The following is a 14609-nucleotide window of genomic DNA, read 5'->3' on the forward strand; positions in this document are numbered from 1 at the left end:
GATTTTTTTGAAAGAACCAGGAGCACTGAGGAGTCATGTAAGATTTTTGGGCGCTCACGCTGACCGGACTCAACGCAGCCGAGGCTGCCCGAGTAGTCTCAGAACGCGCCATACTGACGACGCACACCACCACACGCACACACACTCAGCACACACGCACACAACCCCGGTACCCAGGGTAAGAACCGCGGAATCAATTCCTAGGAATTGAACCCGCGCCGGCCGGCCGCACACCTGTGGTGCTGACCACCCGAGCTACGCTCGGTTCTCACAAAGATTTTTTCATACCAAAAGAAAAAACTAAGACGTGATCTGCGCGTGCTAGTGCATTCGTGTGTTGACCGGATTTGGGTCAACAAATACATACGATGCTGAGAAGGAAGGAAGGGTAGGCAGTAATGTGGTTATCGCATTACATATGTGGACGTAGTGGTGGATGGTGCATGCATTGCCAAAATGATGGATCGGATCGGAGGCAGCGAGCTGCAGGCCATGTACCCACTCGCGCACTGTGGTTCATCCACCCAAGTTGCACATGCATGAAGGAACACCTCTTGGAGTGGAAGATGCCTCTCTGGCCGGGCACAGAACTACGCAAGTGTTAGTTGTGGGTGCATTGCAAATTTGCAATACTTAACAAGACCATGACAATTGTTTTGCATGCAGTTAACAAGTACAGGCACTGCTGGGCTAGGCCTTGTGCTATATATCAATTATCAAAGTCGCCGTCGTCTACACTTGTTAGCTAGGATTCTCAGATGCTGATTGGGCTGATTGGAACGGAGGGCGTACATGTATATAAAAAACCAATAAGTAAAATAAATCAATCCAGCTTTTTATTTGATTTTTTACTTGTAAAAATCAAAAATAGGGAAGAGAAAAGTCAAGAGGCCTCTAATGATCAACATGCGAGAAAGAAAGACAGATGAGCCAACTTGATATTTTTATATCGTATTGGTCTTCAAGAGAAACAGAAATTGCGTTTTTATTATGGTCTGACATAATGACAATTACTTAGATATGTATATATCGCTGGAAACTAAAAACAATAACAATATGTAGAAAGCATATGAATAATGCTTAATTATTATGTGGCAGCAGGCTGAATAAAGCCTATGTATGGGGATTCCCGGCCTTGCGGTGGGCACATGTAGCTCATCTTCCCTCGCCTGACCAACTGTAGGTCGCCATTGTTACCATCAGGCAGCAAGCTCCTGCTGAGCTCGACCACCAACAAGGATGCGGCATTGTAGGTCATAGTGGGGCCGAAGTCGCTGGGTTCCATGGTGCTCATTGGCCTACAGATACAGATCCTGCCCTTGCCCAGGTAGGCCAGGCTGGGCATATCCCTGGGCTTGGACGACTTGATGCTGCAGCACTCCTCCTCGCAGGGCCTAGGGAACGTGTCCGTCCACACGTGCCGCACCACCGGCAGCAGGGTCCCGTCGTCCTTGACGTCGCAAGCGCATAGAAGCTGCCGAGTCCCCGTGGTGAGGCCGACGACCGCGTCGAGCTCCGGCACGTACAAGGCGCGGCCCTCGAACGGCAGCATCCAGGTCCCCTCCTTGCGCCACGTTCTTCCATGGTTGGTGCCCAAGGAGAAGGTGCCGATAGCCAAGTAGGCCGATACGAAGGTAATCTCTTCCTCACTCAAGGGCCCCACCGGTGGATTCGGCAGCGGGGTAGCATGCATGCCAGCCGCCGGGGAGCGGCCGGAGCGTCTCCAAGGTGTAGATGCCGTCGAAGAGGACTGTGTCCATCCTGACCACGGTGCCGTCGGCCAGGGGGAGCATGGCGGGCTTGTCCCGGTGGCTGCCGCCGAGACGCCGCGAGGCATCATAGCAGCGGCACATGGGCCACCACCGGACGAGCCGGCCCTCCGAGTCGCGGAGGCGCGGGCTCGCCTGCCTCTCCCAGAAGTCGTAGCCGCCGGCCTTGATGACGGTGTCGTGGAAGAAAGTGTCGTTCCAGTCGTACTCGGCGCCCACGATGTTGCCGCCGGAGACGGCAAAGGACAGGCACCATTGGGAAGGGAACCGTGCGACAGGGCGTGGGAAGCAGCAGGCCACCGTCGTCTCTTCGTCGTCCTCCTCGCCATTGCCGTCGAGGAGGAGGAGGTCGTACACGAGATGGCCCTCTTTCGTGTCGTGAAGCACCAGCAGCGGGCGGTCGCCGCCGGCCATTGGATCGGAGTCCTATTTTCTCCTCCGTGGCTGCGAAGGAGCAAGCCGGCCCTAGCTTTTATAATAATAATTTATATAGTATATATTAGTTCAAGTCGGTTTCTGTTATTTTGAGGTACGTAGGTGGTGTTTGGGTCCGGGTTGGAATCCAACATGCATGGCATGCATTATGTAAATCCAAGCGCTGCCAAAGAAAGTCTAGCTAGCTGCAGGGCACCAAAGTGTAGTGTTACTGCTACCCACACCTAATAAACATGCAATTGCGGGCTCAAGGTGCACACAAATTAACATCCATCCAGTGCATCTTCCTTTACATACACAGATGATACACTCTGCTGAAAGATGGAATGTTTCCCTCTGGTAACTGCTGCATGCTCGTCAGGGAACGCCTTTACATGTGCAGCTCACGATAAAGGCACCGTCTCTTCTGCCCATGTTCAACCGGGTGCACTGCCTTCTTGCGCTTCATGATGAGCTTCTCTATGTGGTGGCACCGGTTGACCTGAACGGCTACTGGAGAATCCTCGGACAGCTGGACTTCCCGAGCAATTGGTATTCGGTGATCAGCCAAAACAAGTACGTACTTTATTTAATTGTTGCTTGGATCTGTTGACGATCATCATATGGATCGGTATCACTTGTGCTTCAATTCGATCTCCGAGAGTTTGCTAATTAATGTATTCTTTCTTTCTTTCTTTCTTTCTTACGTGCACAGCATCACAAGAGCCTTCCTGAACACCAACACCTACAACCACTGGAGCGGCGTGCCTGAAGTGCGGGCGTACCACGTGGTACGGTACAACCGGAACCCCTCCGCGCACGGGCTTGAGGGGGCGGTGCCTCCCGGACCTGTGGAGGCGTCCACACTACCGGCCAACACCCTCCCAGCTGCCGGGCTGCCCCTGGGGTTCCAGGCCAGGCTGGCCGCACAGCCCGGCGACGTGCTGGTGGTGCCGACCTACAAGCGTTGGCATATCGGGCTACTTCACTACGCGGTGATGCCCATGCTACTTCACTCGTTCCAGAGGGCCATGCATCAAAATGGACATCTAGAGTGCGTAAGATGCAGTTCCTATTCGCCTACCCACGATACTGAGATCGATCTATTGGGTTGGGTTCTTCTTAGTCGTTAATTAGGAGTACTAGCTATATATATACTACTATATATGTCTGTCATATTATGTACTATTTAGTCGTCGTCACGAGACTTAAATATGTCGTGTACTACTAGTATAATATACGTATGCATGTACTACTACTATATATGTCTGTCATAAAGTTGTTTGTGTTACGAGGTCTCAAACTTCTCTCTCTCTCAATTCAGCTGCTTGTTTCCTTTCTCATGGTGTCGTCGCTTTTAGTAGCTAGTCAACATGTTAGTGCCCGTGTGTTGCTACGGGGACACGCAATATATACAATCTGAAAAACTATGCACACGCACGCAATATATAATGTAACTTGTTCAGGCAATAACCAGTTGTTCCAACGCACTCACAGGCAAGAACCAGAAATTAACACCAACAAGACAAGTTGAGAAAAGCACCAAAGAAAAAGATGGAGAGTACTTCAAATTTCAGGACCTCATACCTGTAAGCATGAAACAGCAACATCAACTTATAAATAAAGGATATCCCAATAATAATATTGAATATAACAGCTCGTATCTAATAGCCAATATTGCTGCCAATATCAACATGCTACTTATCATAGAAAGCACACCTGATCGAATCCGAATGAAGTCCATCACTTACGGAAACATGAAAAATCAGATACTGAGATACAGAAAAACTATATATAGGTAGCATCAGTAGGGCGAGCAAATGGTGCTACCTGTGAGACATCATCCAGAAAACCACCAGCAGAGATCATAAAAGGTGCACTTCAGATTTTTGGAAGCCTGTAAGCCTGAAACATACTCGTACAGTACACCTTCTTGAGATTTTGTCTGGGTGACATTCTGAATTAGATTAGAACTGCATCACAGAGAAAATTACCTGACAAGATTCAGTGAGTGAGCACCTGATGAAAATTACATGAGCAGAACCTAGAAGCAGAGCAGAGGCGAGACGAGTATGGAGGCATTGTCAACATGCTACTTATCACAGCAAGCACACATGAGCAATTCCGAATGAAGTCCGTCACTTACGGAAACATGAAAAAACACCAGAAAAATTACATATGTGTAGCATTAGTAGCAGCTCAGCATAATTTCTTTACCACAACAAGAACTACATAGTAGAAAAAATGAACCAAAAATGGTCTTGCAGAAATTTATTTATGGTGGCAGTGGATTTGCTATCTGCTACATTCTCATTATTGGCACCGATCAGCTCTGGTACTTTACCGAGTAACCGGTTCATCTCTTCAGAAAATTCAAGTTTGGCTCAATTTGACTTCCTCCAACAACTATTGTACTTCCATCTTGCAAATGCCTAAATCTAAAAGGGATCTGAACTAATCACAATTGATGAGAAACATGGAATGACTACTTGAATGTTAATCCCTTGATATTAGTACAGCTTCATTTCTATTGTTCAAAAAAAAAGTACAGCTTCATTTCTGTTTGCATTTTGGCTTAACAAATATGACTGCAGCCCAGGTATTTAACCATTAGACTTAACGCTGCTACAGAAAAACAAATGGATAACCACCATAGTTTAACTATTCAATGTTAGGAATTAGGCTAGCAGTTTACTGAAACAAAGCAAGGAATTAGCTCTACCATAGGTTTTTTTTTTGAAACACCAGCAGAGTCAGCTTGGTACATTGATCCAGAAAAAAGTATACTAAACTAACACACTTTATTCACAATCTGATGAATCGACCAACTGAGCAAGTTCCTTTGGGGAAAAAAACTACTGCACGATCAGCTGAGCTCAACGGTAAATGAGAGAATAGCTGTTCCTTTGGAAAAATGATGTAGAGAAGGGCAGGTGAGAGCACGTGATCTGTCCTGAGAGAAGAATTTACCTTGTGAGTCGAAGCATCCACAAAATGATCATCTTGGGACAGAACAGAAGCGATCTCTTCAGTGTGCCTATAGTCATTGGCCTCCACTTGCTAGTTAGCTTCTTCTTACCATGAGCATCCTTTTCACCTGATCAAGAAGAAGATCTAGATCAATCACCTTCTCCATTACATAAGAAGGTAATGAAGCATATATGTCTGGAAATTTCTATGAATCGCTTATAATGACAAAAAGTATACGGATATATACAATTCTAGAACTCTAATAATCTATAATTCTGGATCAAAATGCGCCAAGTCATTATCAATATCACTATGGTTCCCTAATGAACTTCTTAACTCAATATCATCAGGGTTATGTTCAGGCTTTTTCATCCTTGATGTTGAATCTAAAGAAATCTAAAGAGCAATACAAATATTGACTGGGAGGTTACTAATCACTATTATATTTGTGAGATTTTACATGAAAAATGGATCTTGTATTTCAAAAAAAAAACAGCACTGGGATTTACATAGGTTACAAAAAGACAACTCTTTGACAAGAAAACAATATTCGTGAGCTTATTCTTCCTTGCAAGCAAATGCAGACTTTGTAGTAATGCCCTTGTAAGGGTGACAATTGAATAAGAAAGCCAACCAAATTGTAAGATTTGACAAACCCACTCAAACACTCCCAATCAAACCCTAGCAGATTCTGAAAAAGAATAATATCTTTTCACTTCTGAAATCTCCTAAATTATGGTTCTCGCTCTTTCCCAAACACAAGTGCGGTCTGCACAATTATGGTTTTGTGGTAGAGTACAATAATATTAATAAGGTAAAGTAGACTTATTCCTTGGCAGTATGTTTTCCACTACTTGTATTCCTGGAAAGAGGAAAGCAGCACACGTGCTAGCAAATAGGCATGCAGATGAAGGTATTCACCCCATTGTCACACAATGCTTTCACCAGAGCTTGATATATCCTAGCAAGCCCAAAATCAGCAATCTTTATAATTCCGTGTTCTTCTCCTTCTCCCATGACCTGTTGCAGCACATATGAAAGCGCTATCAGCAAGAGAAAAAGGCTGCGCAAATTGTGCAGTTATATTTGTCTATCTCCAAGTGGGACCATACCAGTATGTTAGAAGGCTTGAGACCTCGATGGATAATCTAATTGCTGCAGGAGGGTAGGCAGAGATTGTTGAGGTTAGCCACAGAGATTTCAATAGGAACTTCCAGAGAAAGCAGCAGCATATACTCTGGTTACCTGTAAAGATAGTTGAGGCCGTTGAGCAGTTGCCACAGCAAGGATTTGACAGTGTAGGGGTTAATGGGGGCGTTTAGCTTCTCCCCATGATGCCTGATAATCTTCTGCGGTATGGTTGGTTATTTTGATTAATCGATTATAATAAGATAGAGTGGTCATGCGCTGCTTAATGGAATTGAATTGAATTGACACAGACATAGAGGTCATGCTCCGCGTAATCGAATGCGAGATAGAGGGACATGTCGGCATGGTTGATGTGGACATTGAAATCCAGGTTGACCCCAAACTGGAGCAGTAGGGTAGTGGCGATGCAACTCCTGGAGTCCTTCCCATGTAGCCATGTTCATCGGTAAATCATGCCACTGAACAAGCACCTGAGCATGTTAAGTGGAGCCATACCTCAGAGAGTGACGATCCAGAAAAGCCACGGGCATGATCACCAATTCGGAATCTGATGGTATAGCCGCCAAGTCTGTGCTAACCTGAGTATGGGGTGGGATGTGCTTCTTGAGTTGGGAGACATGGATGACTGGATGTATCTTGCAGTCTTGTGGAAGATCAAGTCTGTACGCCACCGTCCCAACTTTCCGCAGTATGGTAAAGGGTCCAAAGAATCGAAATGACAACTTCTGGCTCATCCAAGATGCCACACTGGACTGAATGTATGGTTGGAGCTTCAGATAAACTAGGTCACCCACTTCAAATGATCTCTCTGATCGACCTTTGTCTGCTTGGCTCTTCATACATTGCTGAGCTCGAGTGAGCTGTTGGTGAATGAGGTTTGTCAGTAATTCCCTCTCCTGCAACCAATGCTCTAAGTCAGGGACAGAACAAGCTGACAGATCTTTGATGCCAAAGTGTCTGGGCTTGTGACCATAGAGAACCTCAAAGGGAGAGAGCTGCAGTGCTGAATGCAAAGAGGTGTTATACCAGAATTCAGCAACAAGTAACCACTTGGACCATTGTCTTGGGCAAGAGTGAACAAGCCCAGTTTCCCACCAGAGGTCTTCTTCTCATTGATACCGAATTTGACAAGTGAATCCAATGAGTACTCATCACCCACTTTATCTGAGGTTCCAGTATAAAGATACAGTGGGAAGGCCTCATGAAACTCCCTGGACAGCAGCACAGAAGAAGCATCCTTGGCAAAGATGCCAGATTTTGCATTGATGGTTTGGTTCACGATTTGTACAGTTCCGTTCATTCTAAACACATTGCTGTTTTCATATATTAATCTCTGGTGGAAACTTGTGGTGACCGCCCCGTATGACGATTTCACCCATCCAGTTGCAGAGATATGCCAACTTGCACATGTCACATACTGCCATCTAACCCACTGAATTCAGAGTTCACATTGAGGTCCAACACAGATACATCATAGCTGAGCAAGCTCCTAGTTGTCTTCCAACTCTTGTGATCCAACCACAGATGCAAATTAGCATCAATGTACCACACATCAAGAGCATCCTGTGATGCCAAACCCAAAATAATGCTCCTCACTGTCCAGGAGCCTGCCCAAGAATGGTGTGATGTCAATGTCATATGTGGAGAGATTGAACGAGCCAATTCCGGTGATTGGCCGCCATAGAAGCAGGTTGACAGCACCGGTGTAAATCACAGTGAATGGCCAATCCGTGCCGACGACTTCACCATCCACCCTAGCTACGACTTCCCTGAATGCACCATTGCCGGGAACGTCGGACAAGTTATTCGCCTGAATGTAATCATTGGGCGGATTGGTGTACCAGAACTCGTCGTTGGAGTGGAAGGAAACGAACACCTCAAGGACCGCCAGGTAGGTGTTTGACGGAATGGCGAGCTTCTTGGACTGCACATCGGTGGAATTCTGGATGGCGAACCACTGCCCGTCGTTCGAAGGCAGGCTCCTTGAGATGGGCAGGACCAGATCGGCCTGCTGGTGTTGCTGTGGCGGTAGCAGCTGCGCCGCGTTGAAGTAGAGGTGGAGCGTGAGGTTGGTGTGGTAGACGTCGGTGCACGTCTTGTCGACGAGGTTCCCGAGGTAGACCGCGACCTCACTAGGCTCCGCGAGGAGGGCGGCGTACCTGGTGACGTCGACCACCCCCGACGTCCCTCACCGTCCCGCGCCGCCCCCGCCGACCTGGGACGCCCTCGCCAACCCACGCTGCCACCGTTGACCTGGGCTTGCTCGCCGCCCACGACGGGCCGTGGCAAAGGAGCGCCGCGGGGACGCGCGCCTCCGGGAGGCGGCGGTGCATGAGAGGAACTCGATTTCGGGGAGGGAAGAGAGAGAGGAGGGGGAAGGAAGAAGATAAGAAGGGAGCATGACACGTGGAGCTCACTAGCAGTATAGCACATGGAGAGTTTAGTTTTAGAGAGTCTGTTGGAAAGATGAGTAGTTTAGTAAATTTTTTATTGTTTAGCTAACCTCTAAATCTCTAAATTTAATTAAGGTTCTGTTTAGTTCGCGAAAAAATTTGGTTTTTTGACACTATAGCACTTTTGTTGTTATTTGCCAATTAATTTCCAATTATGGACTAGTTAGGCTTAAAAGATTTATCTCGTGATAATCAGTTAGATTATGTTATTAGTTTTTTTTAATTATATTTAATGTTCCATGTTTGTGTCCGAATATTTGATGTGACGAGTAGCTTAGAAAAATTTTTGGAAACTAAACGGGGCCTAATGTTATTGCTAGTCTCTTGCTATTCGGTTCGGCTGGCTATTTACCCCGTAGTAAATCAGATCACAGCGCTAATTGATTACGTTCGCTGAGCAGCCATCAGCGGCAACTCGCTCGGCGCCCTTGCCCCCGCCGCCGCAGGCACCTTCAAAGCCTTCTGGGCCGCCGCCGCCGTGGTCAGCTCCGTACGTTCCTGCGCAACGCGCCGAACGGCCGCCGCTCGTCGCCGATCACCACCACGGCATCGCCATGCTGCCGCGGAGGCCGCTGGTCGCCCCTCCCCCACCACTACCACCACCACCACGGCCACGCCGTGCTACCCCTGGGCCTGGGCGTTCTTGCCGGGCCGCCTCGGCTGCTGGTCGGCCCCGATCACCACCACCACCACCACCCCCACCTTTTGCTCCGCCGCAAGGCGACGACGGGGTCCATGTGAGGAAGAAGCAACGTTTGGGCGGCGCGGACCGCGAAATCCCCAGCTTCATCGTCCACGGCGACGACGAATGCAGCTACAGGGCCGCTGACGCCAGTGACTTCAGGGAAAAGGAGCCCGTGCCCACGCCGTCGCCACGACAGGAGATCACCGGCACGGCCGCCGCCGCCGCGTGGCCCGCATCTACAGGAACCTCAGTACACTCTGATGGAAGGGGATGCCTGACTGCAACATCCTCTTTGATGACTTCCCGATGGACGACCTGCCAGACTTCCCGTTGTACGACCACTCGTTGGACGACCTCCCGTTGGACGATTGGGAAGATTTCTCTGACTCAGTTTTTCTTTTTGATAAGGACTGATTCAATTTAGTGTTCCAGATGGATGAATGTGGACTGACATATAGTGCTCTTAAGCCTAAGGCCCCTACGACCAGTTGGCCGGCTGGGGCTGGCGGCACCCCCGCGGCGCGGGTTCGAGTCCTGGCGGACGCGAATTTCCGATGCCGCGGGGTAAAAAACCCCCCTCGCTGGTGGGCCAGGGTTCGGGGGGTTTCTCGGTGGGGTTAAGAGCCGAGGCAGTCGCTTCCTCTTAATGAAACACGGGTGGGGACCGTTTCAACCCCCCGATCGAGTTTTTTTTTATAGTGCTCTTAATTCTTTATAGCAGTTCTGTTCTTGCAATAGTCTTTGATGGCTGTGCACTAATAATGTCTGAATTCAGAGGTTGTTCTTGTTGTCAGAGTTGGCATTCAGATTAGTCTTTGATTTGTCTCAATATAAACTTTTGATGGTTATACATCCCACTTTGGGACATGTTCGATTCGTCAAAAAATGAGTAGCACCTACTGGGTTAGAGGTCAGGTAGGTTGCTCCAAGATTATCGCACCAGAGAACTGGTGCATCTCTCTCTGAAAAAAAAATGCAAAGTTCCTCAAAAGAAATATTTGAATCCAAATCAGTTCAGCTGTCAGATCTGCAATGGCTTTGTTACTGTTGATTGTTTCTCAGAGTTCCAAGACACCAAATTAGGTCCCATCAGGACTGCAAACCCACTAGTTAATCGATGGGTCCATGGGCACCCGGCCCAGTGTCAAAGTAGGCATTCAGATTGTTGTCAGATTTCAGAAACTTCAGTCTTTGACTGCTTGTTCCTTTTACATACCGAAGGATCCTCTTGGTAAACATGTTTGGTTTGTGCAAGAGTAGGCCAGACCTTGTAATTCTCAAATATTGCAAGCCACCTACTCCAACAGTTCTGTACTGAAACTGTGCTTCTCCTGTCAGAGGTGTGCCTATTTCTCTCGGTGGCTTCTCATCAGTAGCAGCCATGGGAGTACAAATTGGTCTCCACTTCTTCATATTTGCTCTCTTTTTTCTGTGAGCATCGTCTTGGCTGCAGCCATGGGAGTAAAATCTTGAAGCATATATTCTGTGAGACACGACCAACCCTTGGGAAATGGCTGATGATGAACAGTCGGGATTTTCTTGCCTAGAAGCCTCTCAACATGACATTGGAATTGCATAAAAGTGGACTCAATATCGAACCTGTTCTCAAGAAAATAGATTCAGGTGAATCTTCTGTAATCGTCGACAAAACTAACACAGTAACTGTAACCATTTACAGAGAGGTTAGGGCTGGTACTCAAACATCAGTGCGGACGTCTAAGGGACTGGCTGTGGAAAGAACAGAGGAATAAAAACGTAATTGGTGAGCTTTGCCTTGCTGACATGCATCACAAACACAGCAGAAGTGGGATGTGCTAGTCAGCTATGCCAGATATCTTCAGTGTTTTTGGCAGTGATTGAACAAAGCTCGACTGAAAGGATTATTTGGGAATTGGTATAGTCCGTTTGTGTAGCTTCCTCTAAGAAGAGTGTCTTTCCTCATCCGTTACCTGGGCATACCACTTGGTCTCAAGAAGCTGTCCAAGAGTGATCTACAACCGTTGGTCGATAAGGTTGCTAACAGGCTACCGGCGTTGGAAGGTAGGGCTTTTAAATAAGGCTGGACGAACTGTTTTGATCAAGAGCACGCTCTCGGCCATACCAACACACACAGCCCTTGCAGTAAACCTCTCCCCTTGGGTGATCAAATGTATAGACACCTATAGGAGAAATTTTCTTTGGCAGGGGGCCAAGGAGGCGAGAGGGTGCCACTGCTTGCTTGCATGGCCTCGGGTATGCATGCCAGCCGAGATTGGAGGGCTTGGAATTGTTGATTTGACTCGGTTTGGTTATGCACTGCACATGAGGTGGCTCTGGATGAAGCGTACCGAGGGGCACAGGTCGTGGTTGCAGCTCCCGGCTGAGGAGGAGCGCGTTGTCAAAAGCATGTTTCAAGCCTCGATTTACATCGAACTTGGAGATGGGTGCAAGGCACTGTTTTGGACAGACTGTTGGCTCCAGGAGCAATCTTTGCTAGATCTGGCGCCTTGCCTTTGTAATGCTATTGGTGCCTAGGTCAAAAGGCAGCGAACCGTCGCTCAAGCGTTGCAGGGTGATCAATGGATTAGTGATATCACTGGGGGGCTGACCGTGCAAGTTCTTTTGGAATACTTGCAGATTTGGGACCGAACGCGGGAAGTCCAGCTGCTAGAGAATCAGCCAGATAAGTGCCTTGTTCGGCTGGCTGGCTGGATGGCTGGCTGATTTGGCGTGAGAGGAAAATACTGCTGGTTGGTTGGCTGGCTGGCTGATTTGGTGTGAGAGGAAAATACTGTTGTGGCTGGCTGAATCTCCCAGCCGAACAAGGCAAAGATCTGTTGGAAGTGGACACCTGATAAGATTTTCTCCACCGCTTCTGCTTACTCGGCCTTCTTCATTGGACAGCACCCAATCGAGGGGGCAAAACTACTTCGCAAAACCCGTGCACCGGCCAAATGCAAATTCTTCATCTGGCTGGTGCTACACGAGAGATGCTGGACTGCAGCTCGGCGTAAACGACATGGTTTGCAGGACGATGATTCCTGTGCGTTATGTGCCCAATCGACCGAAACTATTGATCATCTTTTGGTTGCATGTCCATTCTCGCGGGAAGTCTGGTTCAAGGTCCTGCGCAAGGTCGGTTGGGATACCGCGCTGCTCAATGTACCAACTGATTTTTTCACAACCTGGTGGACCAAGGCCCGGAAACAAATTCCTAAGACCTATAGGCGCGGCTTTGACTCTCTGGTTGTTCTCGTTTGCAGGTTGATTTGGAAGGAGAGGAATCACAACTTTTGATCATCGGACCCGAACGATTGAAAAGGTCGTGTATCTTGTTATAGAGGAGATAACAGCTTGGTCCCGTGCGGGTTACAGACATTTAGATTTAGCTTTTGCTAGCTCCTTAGCGCTGCTAGGTCGCACCTCTACAATAATGTAATCGCCTCATCTGAACTCTGTGGTCGGCTCCTTTGCTCTGGAGCTCGGCCTCTTGTAACTTTTTCTTCTCTCCTCCTAATGAAAAACGTGCTCAGGCACGGTCGCGAAAAAAAAAACATGAAAATGAGTGTGATGAAATTCAACATAGGCATTATCTGAGACAAGTTTATCATTGGACAAGAGATGACGATATATGTGTGGAACGTGCAGAACATTTTTCAGATAATATATGCAGTAGCAACAAATGAATCTCCAACGTGAGCAATGGACAAACCTGCACCATTGGCGACCTGGACCCGATCGTTTCCCATGTAGCGTTCCTTCATCGTCAGGCACTCGAGATCATGAGTATATTAGGGCCCTTCATATCCTGGTGTTGTTCAACAATAATAAAAGATAGCACCTATATATCACAGACTAACATACAGCAAGGGGATGGCAATGTCTTTTGTAGACCCACAAAATAAAACATTTAATTGTTTGTGCTCACAGCTATAGGAAATTTAAATAACTGAAGATTGTTTCTGGATTTAAATAAATTTTAACTAAAGGCCAACCTATCATCACACAGCACATTAAGGGCATACTATATATGTGAGTAATGAAATTGGTTGTACTGCCGAACACTGAATAAGACTGAATGGACATTTTCCATTATCAAACGAAGTGTCTATCAGTTCAAATTTTCAAATCTATGCCTGTCTAATTTTTATGAACATATCAGGTGTAAATCAGCCCCTTTCGTACAAACCGTGCAAATTTCAATCTCGGTCACCAGATCAACATTCAAGGGGCATGAGGGATTGAGTAATTTTTACACTTAACCGTCAGCCCTAATCATATTTTTGCAAATCTCCCCTCTCACTTCCCCTGCGCACACCCATGAATGTTGATCCGGTGGCAAATTTGCACGTTTTGCACAAAAAATTTGGTTTGCACCTGATATCTGATATGTTCCCAACTATATTTCCCTGATGTTGGGACCTGTGCTCTGAATTTTTTGCTTGGGGTGCTCGCATAACAAACATCATAGATAAACTTCAGATTTTTCATAGTTGAGAATAATACAAGCCTGCAGTACGGTGATTATTCCAGCATTAGGGGCGTGGATGGTATCTAGATCAAGTGCTAGCAAATGTCCTTGTGCGTTGAAAAGAAACTAAAAACAATGTTACCGAGTACTTAGGGGGTGAAAAAAAGTCCATATGCAAAGCCTGATAAATAAGGCCCTGTTTAGTTCCTAAAAAAATTTCTACAGTACATGTCACATCGAATGTTCGGACACATGCATAAAGCATGAAATACAGTTGAAAAAATAACTAATTACATAATCTAACCAATTAGCACGAGATAAATTTTTTAAACCTAATTAGACTATGATTGGACATTGTTTGTTAAATAACAACGAAATGTGCTACGGTATCAAAGAGCGTGTTTAGTTCCAAAAAATTTTCACCTCGAAATTTGTGTATCTCCCTTTCGACACGTGTATGGAGTACTAAATGTAGTTAAACAACAAAACTAATTGTGCAGTTTGGATGTACACGGCGAGATGAATCTTTTGAGCCTAATTAGTGCATGATTAGCCATAAGTGCTACAGTAACCCGTTTGTGCTAATGATGCGGTCAAAGGCCTCAAAAGATTCGTCTCGCGGTTTCCAGGTGAGTTCTGAAAATTAGTTTTTTAATAGTGTCCGAAAAGTCCTCCCACATCTGGTCAAATTGTTGATTTGACTAAAAAATTTTTAATTT

General features: G+C 46.7%; 1 pseudogene; it reads right to left on the bottom strand.

Moving 5' to 3' along the window:
• Window positions 1-3594: 3594 nt before the first annotated feature.
• On the bottom strand, window positions 3595-8490 carry LOC120705476 (annotated as a pseudogene).
• Between the last annotated feature and the right edge of the window lie 6119 nt (window positions 8491-14609).

Source organism: Panicum virgatum, chromosome 5K (assembly GCF_016808335.1).
Source record: "Panicum virgatum strain AP13 chromosome 5K, P.virgatum_v5, whole genome shotgun sequence".
NCBI lineage: Eukaryota > Viridiplantae > Streptophyta > Magnoliopsida > Poales > Poaceae > Panicum > Panicum virgatum.